A 9,792-nucleotide genomic window follows, 5' to 3' on the forward strand; every position below is an offset into this window, starting at 1 on the left:
CTTTTTGTATCTCGATTGTGCATTCTATTACACGCTCCTGTGTTCCACCCATGCTGGTTTTTCGTTTTCCTGTGGTTGTCTCAGACAATGAGACACTTAGTGACCTGGTCTAATGCTACCCCAAAAGCCGAAAAGCTCCCGTGGCATTATATGCACACCATTGATTGGATCAAAAAGCACCCCAAGATCAGAGAAGAGAAGGTGGCCTTAGACCACAGACGTATGTACAGAATGATCAGGCAGGAGGAGGGTCAGGCTGTGCTCAGTGTGACGACCGAGGTGTGGGCGAGGATTCAACCCAGTGGATTGGACAACCGATACAAGGATTCAAACTTGTTGGGAGTATGGGGCAGGCTATCGGTCTGTGAGACCATGTGTAAGCATGGTCTATCGAGACAGCCCTTATGCCCCAGACAGGATTGTAATGAAGCTGAGTCCTTCAAGCATGCCTTGTGGAAGTGTAGATTCGCAAGGGAGGTGTGGGGTCAATGCGCCCCCTTGTGTTTTTTAGTCACCCAGGAGTTTGTCCTAACTTTTGCACTGATTTTGAGGGGACTACCACAAACCCAGAAATGGGGCGTTCATTTTCTGCTCTGGGTTATGACTATACTAATAAAGTCCCATATTTGGTCATCAAGGGCCGATTTAGTTAAACACAATGTAAATATCACGAGTAGAGAGGCGGTCGGGAGAATCAGAGCAGATATTCACAGACGAATTAAAAGGGACGTCATGCTCTGGGGATTTTCCACCGCAAAAGAAAAATGGAAGGGGCTGTTTTCATTATACTGATGATCTGAATGTAATGTCTTGAACTTGTAATTTGTATTTTTGTAACAAAAAAAAATCTGTTCTTATCAGTTTAATATCTGATACGTCCCCCTTTGGGGGACGATATATTAAACAGATTTTTGGAACAGGGAGCTGGATCAGGAGCTTGCTTTGTCCTCTCCGCATCAGCCCAACTTTTTTTCCTTGAGGGCCACATTTGCTTCAGAATAAAGGCCGAAGGGCCAGACAGTGATAGGGTGGGTAGACAGGGAGATTTTATGATGAATACGAATAAACAACACAATTTACACTTATAATAAATTTAATGAAAGAAAACCTTTATGTCATATATTGTAATATTCAAATGAACAAATAGAACTTAAAGAAATATTCAAATACATGTGTACAAATTTAATGCAATCATATAAAATTAACTGTCTTCACAACCATATCCATTACTTCAGGTAATTGTAAAGTTTTACCACACAAAGGCTGCTGATGAATAATACAGTGCAGTATAATATTTTTTCCCAGGTCTTCTGTGCGACGAGCAATTGTTTTAGCTCACAGACTTATTTGCTCGAACAAAGCAACTTTTTCTGGACATAGTTCATCAGCAGCCTTCATAATACAAGTTTTTATATACTGCCCATCAGTAAATGGTTTCCCTGCCTTAGCTATGACATGGGCTATTTTGAAACTCTCCCTTACAATGGATTCAGATTGTTGGGATCGCTTTGTGAATATTTCACGCTGATAAATTTTGATAAAAGTTTTTCTTCAGTATTTCTACTTTATCTTAACACATTTTGCATCACGTCTGAGTACTTCTGTGCTTAGTACCTTAACGCCTTCGGATATTATACTCCTTGAGAACAGCGACAGTTTTTCTGCATATTAATAATAATAATAAACTTTATTTTATATAGCACCTTTAACGGTGGCTTCTCAAAGCGCTTTACAGAATGAGAAAAACAATAAAAAAGAATACACAAGATAAAACACAATTATAATATAGAGAGGAGACCGTGGATGGTGGTACTAGGATAAGCAGACGAGTGAAGAATGGAACCAGTTGAGTAAAGGCTCTTCTAAAGATGAAGGTTTTGAGTCTGGATTTGAAGGAGTTTTGAGGAGGTGACTCTCTGATATCCTTGGGCAGAGTTCCAGAGCTTGGGGGCATAACAGGAGAAGGCCCTGTCACCCATACAATGTAGACAGGCTTGGGAGACAGTAAGGAGACCAGAATTAGAAGAGCGAAGGTCGCGAGGTGGGGGGTGAGGCGGTGAGGCGATAATAGTTCAGAAAGGTACTGAGGTGCCAAGCCATGCAGAGCCTTATACAGTACGTGAGCATGAGTATTTTAAAGTTCACACAAAATTTGACAGGAAGCCAGTGCAAGGACTCCAGGGTAGTAGTAATGTGATCACTTGCACTAGACCTGGTCAGGATCCTGGCTGCTTAATTTTGGACATACTGCAGTTTGTTCAAAGTAGATTTAGATACCCCAGCAAGAAGAGCATTACAGTAGTCAATTCGAGAGAACACAAATGCGTTGATCAGCTTTTCAGCCACAGTTTGTGATAACATACGGCATAGTCTAGCGATATTTCTGAGGTGAAAAAAAGATGTTTTGACAATATGCTGCACATGTCGGTCGAATGTTAAGCCAGAATCGAATATCACCCCAAGGTTTTTCAATTTAGATTGAAGCTCAAATACAGAACCATCTACAGACAGGGTCACAGAATTGGCTTTACGATGTTGATGGGGGGGTTGCCAATAAGCATGACTTTAGTCTTGTCACAGTTAAGATGAAGGAAATTTTGAGTCATCCAAGTTTTTATATCAGAGATGCAATTAGATAGAAGAGAGACAGCCACATCAGTGTCAGGATTGGTATGGATTAAGCACAATGCTTTGATATTGCTTTTAATCACGAAATATTTTTCAGTCCACTTCTCATTAAAAACACAGTACTCTTCGTCAACTTTTCTCCTCTTAGCTCCTGACATTTTGATGTAAAATAAATTAACAAATAATGCACGAAAACTCAAGAACAACAAACAAGTGAACATGAGGTAAAGGTTATTTGACTTCACACTTGCGCGTAAGCATGCAGTGGTGGTGCTGTCCTCTGTTCTCGGATAAAATACTTTGGCGGGCTGTAGGTTGGAGACCCTCGATCTAGACTTTAATATTGAAATAATATAGGTTGGATTCTTCATTTGACCAAAAGATCACCAAGACTGATCTTTCACTGGGTTTCCTCAGGGCTGTGTGCTGTTTCCTATCCTATACATTCTATATACAGGCGGCTGTAGAAACCCTTTTGAGGACAGACACATCATTAAGTTTGCAGATGACGCCATCATTGTCAGTCTCCTCTACGATGTAGACATTAATCATGGGTTTGTAGTGAATTATTTTGTTGAATGGCAGAAAAGTGCTATATCAGTGTAAACAATTATTATTACTATACATAATCTGATGCTGGAGTGCACTTACTAAAACTGCCAGATGGCATCATGAATGCTTAAAGTGGCACATGGAAGAATTCTGCATTGTCATGCAAAATGCCTGGTTACAAATCCTGGTCAATTCTCTGCCCCGTGTGGACATTGACACTTTTTCCAAATACAGAATTTTATTTGAAGAAGCAGAAAGTTGACAGTGAATGCAGAGTATTCAACAAAGAATGGAATGCAAAATATCTACAGTAGAGGCAGTCTATAATGGTAGATAGGGTGTCTATAGAGAGTGGTACAGTGTCTACAGTAGAGTCAGTCTGCAATGGGAGACAGGATGTCTATAGAGACAGGTACAGTGTCTACAATAGTCAGTTTATAATGGGAAACAGAGTGTCTGCAGAGAGTGGTACAGTGTCTACAGTAGAGACAGTCTACAATGGGAGACAGGGTGTCTGTAGAGACAGGCACAGTGTCTACAGAACAGACAGTCTCTAATGGGAGACAGGGTGTCAATAGAGAATGGTACAGTGTCTAGAGTAGAGTCAGTCTGCAATGGGAGACAGGGTGTCTATAGAGAGTAGTACAGTGTCTACAGAACAGACAGTCTCTAATGGGAGACAAGGTGTCTGTAGAGACAGGTACAGTGTCTACAGTAGAGTCAGTCTGTAATGGGAGACAGGGTGTCTGTAGAGACAGTCACAGTGTCTACAGTAGAGACAGTCTATAATGGGAGACAGGGTGTCTATAGAGATAGCTACTTAGTCTACAGTAGAGTCAGTCTATAATGGGAGACAGGGTGTCTGTGGAGACAGGTACCTTGTTTACAGTAGAGTCAGTCTGTAATGGGAGACTACTCTAGTGGGAGACAGGGAGACAGTAGAGCCAGTCTGTAATGGGAAGCAGAGTGTCTATAGAGACAGGTACAGTGTCTACAGTAGAGTCAGTCTGTAATGGGAGACAAGTAGTTTATAGAGACAGGTACAATGTCCTGGACGAAGAGGGTCACAAGTGTTCATACCTTGCGGGGGATGGTCATACCAATAAGCTCACATTTCCTCTCGTGTAGCTTATAAACCCTGCACGGAGAACAGGGAGTGGCTGATAGCATGATGCACCATATACAGACCAGCTCTGTAAAGAGACCAAGACTGTATACAGATCAATACTGTATATATACTGTACCAACACTGTATACAGACCAACACCGTATATAGACCAGCTCTGTATGCAGACCGACACTGTATACAGAACAATACTGTATACAGACCCACACTGTACAGTATATAGGCTAGCACTGTATACAGACCGACACAATATACAGATCAACACTGTATAAAGACCAGTACCATATTCTGATCACCACTGTATGCAGACCAGCACTATATACAGAACAATACCGTATACAGACCGAAACTCTATACAGATCAACACTATACGGTCAGTCCTGCAGGACAGAGGATGGGTGGACAGGCAGTCAGGGATACCTGGCTATCTCAAACTTGTTGACCTCCAGGCCTCTCTTGGGCATGTAGCCCATCCCCTTCTGAGACTCCTCGCTACCTCTCTGTCTGTCTCTGTCTGTCTCTTGTTGTCTCTGTCTCTGAGACACACAGACACACAGCGAGCTCAGAGCAGGAGTACCGTCTCTCTCTCTGAGACACACATACACACAGTGAGCGCAGAGCATGAGTACCTGTTTCACTCTAAAATACACCGACAAACAGCAAGCTCAGAGTAGGAGTACCCGTCTCTCTCTCTCTGAAACACACAGATACAGCAAGCTCAGAACAGGAGTATCCGTCTCTCTCTTTCTCTGAGACACACAGACACACATCAAGCTCAGAGCAGGAGTATCCGTCTCTCTCTGAAACACACAAACACACAGCGAGTTGAGAGCACGAGAGCTGCCTCCCAGTAGCCGAAGGGCCAGTCAAAGTGTTGGGGATCTGGTTCCAGGCATCCAATTCCGCAGCCATGAACTGGAAAGCCCGACTCCAGAAGATGCACCAGAAATTGGGTCTGTGGAGACAAAGACCTCTCACTTTCATGGGGAAGTTCCTGGTGATTAAAGTTGATATCCTGCCTCTTTTGCTATATTTTGCAGACGTTTTGCCGCTGCCCCCGCGTTATCGGAGAGAGGTTGTGAGGGCGGTGTTTGGTTTTGTTTGGAACGGAAAGTATGAATATATCAGAAGGATAGATATGAACAGAGCTGTGGAGGAGGGAGGCAGGAGGGTTCCGGATATCCCCCTGAAGTTAGACTGCCTTTTTAGAGCTCAACTATGCATTTTATTGTACATGCCAGTGTAATCCAGGATAATGCACCACTGGATGTGTTTAGAGTAGGCCGTTGTATATACACATGTTTAAACACGGCCTCAACTCCCTAGCAAACAAAGGCTCTACTCTAAACACATCCAGTGGCGCATTATCCTTGACAGACTCCACTTTGTCCCACATTTTACGGCAGATTTCTGCAGATCCCAAAGTTACGTCCAGAGTTCCCTTATTGGGAAAACTCTGGAAACAATAAACACCCTTAACTGTCAAAGAAAAAACTTCAGCCAAAATCCTCTTCTCAAAAATAAGTCTGTCCAGAAAATCCTTTCCAACATCCAAACTCTTCAACACAAAACACAGTGAGTCCCACATCTGTCCCTCTCGGGACAGAGGATCCCCAGCCGCCAAAAAAACACTGTGCTCACCAGGTGCCGTCATTCCTGGAAGCACTACTCCAGTAGTGATGTGATGCTCTCAAATCCTCTGCTCCCTTCAGCTCGGCAGTCTCCAGGCTCCAGTGTCATCCTTCTGTCCGTCCCCCTGGACTAAGATCAAGGAACTGCGGTCAAGCCACTTGAGCCCTGATCTTAGCCAAAAGGCCGAGAAGCGATGCCCAACGCCGGCCTTGGGCCCACGCAAGCGGCGCAGGCCAATGCCTCTGGAGCCCGGTACACACGCGGCTGCCAGCCGCCTGGACTATGCTGCCCCCTTTGTTGCCTGGCTGCTTGCTCGCTTGCCTGCCCGCCAGTCCTGGGCGGGGGCCCTGCTCTTTGATCTTCTGTTAACGGCCCGACAACAACCGCAGCCGCGGGGGGTGCCAGCCAGCCGGCCTCCTTAGCTTAGGCCCCTCTCACCAGCAAGCGAAAGCGGACCGTTGGCACCTGCGGGCAAAGGCAAGGGCAGCCTTTTCTCGGGAGGGACACACACACACACACCTACCTGCCTGCCTGTCTCCCTCCCTAAAAGAAAAGAAAAAGGTGCTAAAAATAAGCTAAAAATAAGCTAAAAAACACAAAGGGGCGCACTGGCCCCACATCTCCCTTTCGAACCTACACTCCCAAAAGGCATGTTTGATGGACTCAACTTCCTTACAATCCTGCCCGGGGCACAGGGGCTGTCTCGACAGACCATGCTTACACATGGTCTCTCGGACCGACAGCCTGCCCCATACTCCCAACCAGTTTAAGTCCTTGTATCGGTGGTCCAAACCACTGGGTTGAATTCTCGCCCACACCTCAGTTGTCACACCGAGCACAGCCTGGCCCTCCTCCTGTCTGATTATTCTGTACATGCACCTGTGATCTAAGGCTACTTCCTCTTCTCTGATCTCGGGGTGCTTCTTAATCCAATCTATGGTGTGCTTATAATGCCACGGGAGCTTTTCTGCTTTTGAGGTAGCGTTAGACCAGGTCACCAAGTGTCTCATCATCTGAGACAACCACAGCAAGACAAAAAACCGACATGGATGAGACACTGGCATGTACAATAAAATGCATAGTTGAGCTACAAAAAGGCAGTCTAACTTCAGGGGGATATCCGGAACCCCCCTACCTCCCTCCTCCACAGCTCTGTACATATCTATCCTTCTGATATATTCATACTTTCCGTTCCAAACAAAACCAAACACCGCCCTCACAACCTCTCTCCGATAACGCGCGGGCAGCAGGAAAACTTCTGCTAAATATAGCAAAAGAGGCAGGATATCAACTTTAATCACCAGGACCTTCCCCACGAAAGAGAGAGGTCTTTGTCTCCACAGGCCCAATTTCTGGTGCATCTTTTGGAGTTGGGCTTCCCAGTTCATGGCTGCAGAATTGGATGCCTGGAACCAGATCCCCAACACTTTGACCCCCCTTCGGCAATTGGGAGGCAGCTCTCGTGCTCTCAACTCGCTGTGTGTTTGTGTGTTTCAGAGAGAGATGGATACTCCTGCTCTGAGCTCGATGTGTGTCTGTGTCTCAGAGAAAAAGAGATGGATACTCCTGTTCTGAACTTGCTGTATCTGTGTGTTTCAGAGAGAGAGAGACGGGTACTCCTGCTCTGATCTTGCTGTCTGTCGGTGTATTTTAGAGAGAAACGGGTACTCATGCTCTGCTCTCGCTGTGTGTCTGTGTGTCTCCAAGAGAGAGAGGGTACTCCTGCTCTGAGCTCGCTGTGTGTCTGTCTGTCTTAGAGAGAGAGAAAGAGACGGGTATTCGTGCTCTGAGCTCGCTGTGTGTCTGTGTGTCTCAGAGACAGAGACAGAGAGAGACAGAGAGAGACAGACAGAGAGGTAGCGAGGAGTCTCAGAAGGGGATGGGCTACATGCCCAAGAGAGGCCTGGAGGTCAACAAGTTTGAGATAGCCAGGTATCCCTGACTGCCTGTCCACCCATCCTCTGTCCTGCAGGACTGACTGTATAGTGTTGATCTGTATAGAGTGTCAGTCTGTATACAGTATTGTTCTGTTTACAGTGCTGGTCTGCATACAGTGGTGATCGGAATACGGTACTGGTCTTTATACAGTGTTCATCTGTATATTGTGTCGGTCTGTATACAGTGCTGGACTGTATAAAGTGTTGGTCTGTATATAGTGCTAGCCAATATACTGTACAGTGTGGGTCTGTATACAGTATTGTTCTGTATACAGTGTCGGTCTGCATACAGAGCTGGTCTGTATACGGTGTTGGTCTGTATACAGTGTTGGTATATATACAGTATTGATCTGTATACAGTCTTGGTCTCTTTACAGAGCTGGTCTGTATTATGGTGCATCATGTTCTCAGTCACTCCCTGTTCTCCCCGCAAGTTCTATAAGCTATACGAGAGGAAATGTGGGCCTATTGGTATGACCGTCCACCGCAAGGTATGAACACCTGTGACCCCCTTTGTCCATGACATTGTACCTGTCTCTATAAACACCTTGTCTTCCATTATAGACTGTCTCTACAGACACCCTGTCTCTCATTACAGACTGGCTGTACTGTAGATACTGTACCTGCATTGTTAGCAAACTATTTTGAATTATATTTTACCCTATTTTTTCTTTAATTTTGTATTTAACTTATTTTCTGATAGTCAGATTTAATGTATATTTGAACAATGAAAATATATTTTTACAAGATGTGGGGAAAATTGCAATAATTTATTGCAGTGCTAAATTTAATATTATTGATTGCTAATAGTAAAAAACTATTAGTCAATTATCTGTCTTTTTTTTCCATTTTTGCCAACAGTGATGAAACAGAAAAAGAATCCACAATGAGGGTGAGGAAAACCAAATGGCTTTGCACATTGGGAAGACAGAATATGCTTATCAGCATTTGTTTGTGTAGAATAATGCACTTTGTTTACTTCTGAACATTTTTGACAATATCATTCTGAATTTTAACCCGAATCAACCCGCGCATCACTAGTGGTTATGATTGCGTGACACCTTTATTAGAATAAGAAAAGCTGCTGAGACACAATACTTTCCTGTAGTATTCCATGCTTTAACTCTACTGGAAGAAAAGGATCTGGAGTCTTACTTTCTGCTCCAAGTAACAATTCTAGCTGCTGCATTCTTAATTCGCTATAAGGTGTTGAAAGAGTGATTGGTGCTCCCTGATAGTAGGACATTGCAGTAGTCTAACCTGTTGTATACAAGAGCATGTATTAATTACTGTGATTACTTTAGACAGGTACAGTGTCTACAGTAGAGACAGTCTATAATGGGTGACAGGGTGTATAAAGAGACAGGTACAGTGTCTACAGTAGAGACAGTCTATAATGGGTGACAGGGTGTCTACAGAGACAGGCACTGTGTCTACAGTCGAGTCAGTCTGTAATGGGTGACAGGGTGTATAAAGAGACAGGTACAGTGTTTATAGTAGAGTCAGTGTCGCACCATCCAGGTGGATGCTACACACTGGTGGTGGTAGAGGGGAGTCCCCATTACCTGTAAAGCGCTTTGAGTGGAGTGTCCAAAAAACCGCTATATAAGTGTAAGCAATTATTAATTATTATTATTATAATGGGAGACAGGGTGTCTATAGAGAGAGGTACAGTGTCTACAGTAGAGTCAGTCTATAATGGGAGACAGTGTGTCTATAGAGAAAGGTACAGTGTCTACAGTCGAGTTGGTCTGTAAAGGGTGACAGGGTGTCTATAGAGACAGGTACAGTGTGTACAGTAGAGTCAGTCTATAATGGGAGACAGGGTGTCTATAGAGACAGGTACAGTGTCTACAGTAGAGACAGTCTATAATGGGAGAAAGGGTGTCTGTAGAGACAGGCACAGTGTCTACAGTA

The 9,792-nt window shown here is 44.3% G+C and overlaps 1 pseudogene; it reads left to right on the top strand.

Moving 5' to 3' along the window:
• The first annotated feature begins 818 nt into the window (after positions 1-818).
• Positions 819-970, top strand: LOC148820920 (U2 spliceosomal RNA; annotated as a pseudogene).
• Positions 971-9,792: the final 8,822 nt, after the last annotated feature.

Source organism: Atractosteus spatula, chromosome 14 (assembly GCF_055471065.1).
Source record: "Atractosteus spatula isolate fAtrSpa1 chromosome 14, fAtrSpa1.hap1, whole genome shotgun sequence".
NCBI lineage: Eukaryota > Metazoa > Chordata > Actinopteri > Semionotiformes > Lepisosteidae > Atractosteus > Atractosteus spatula.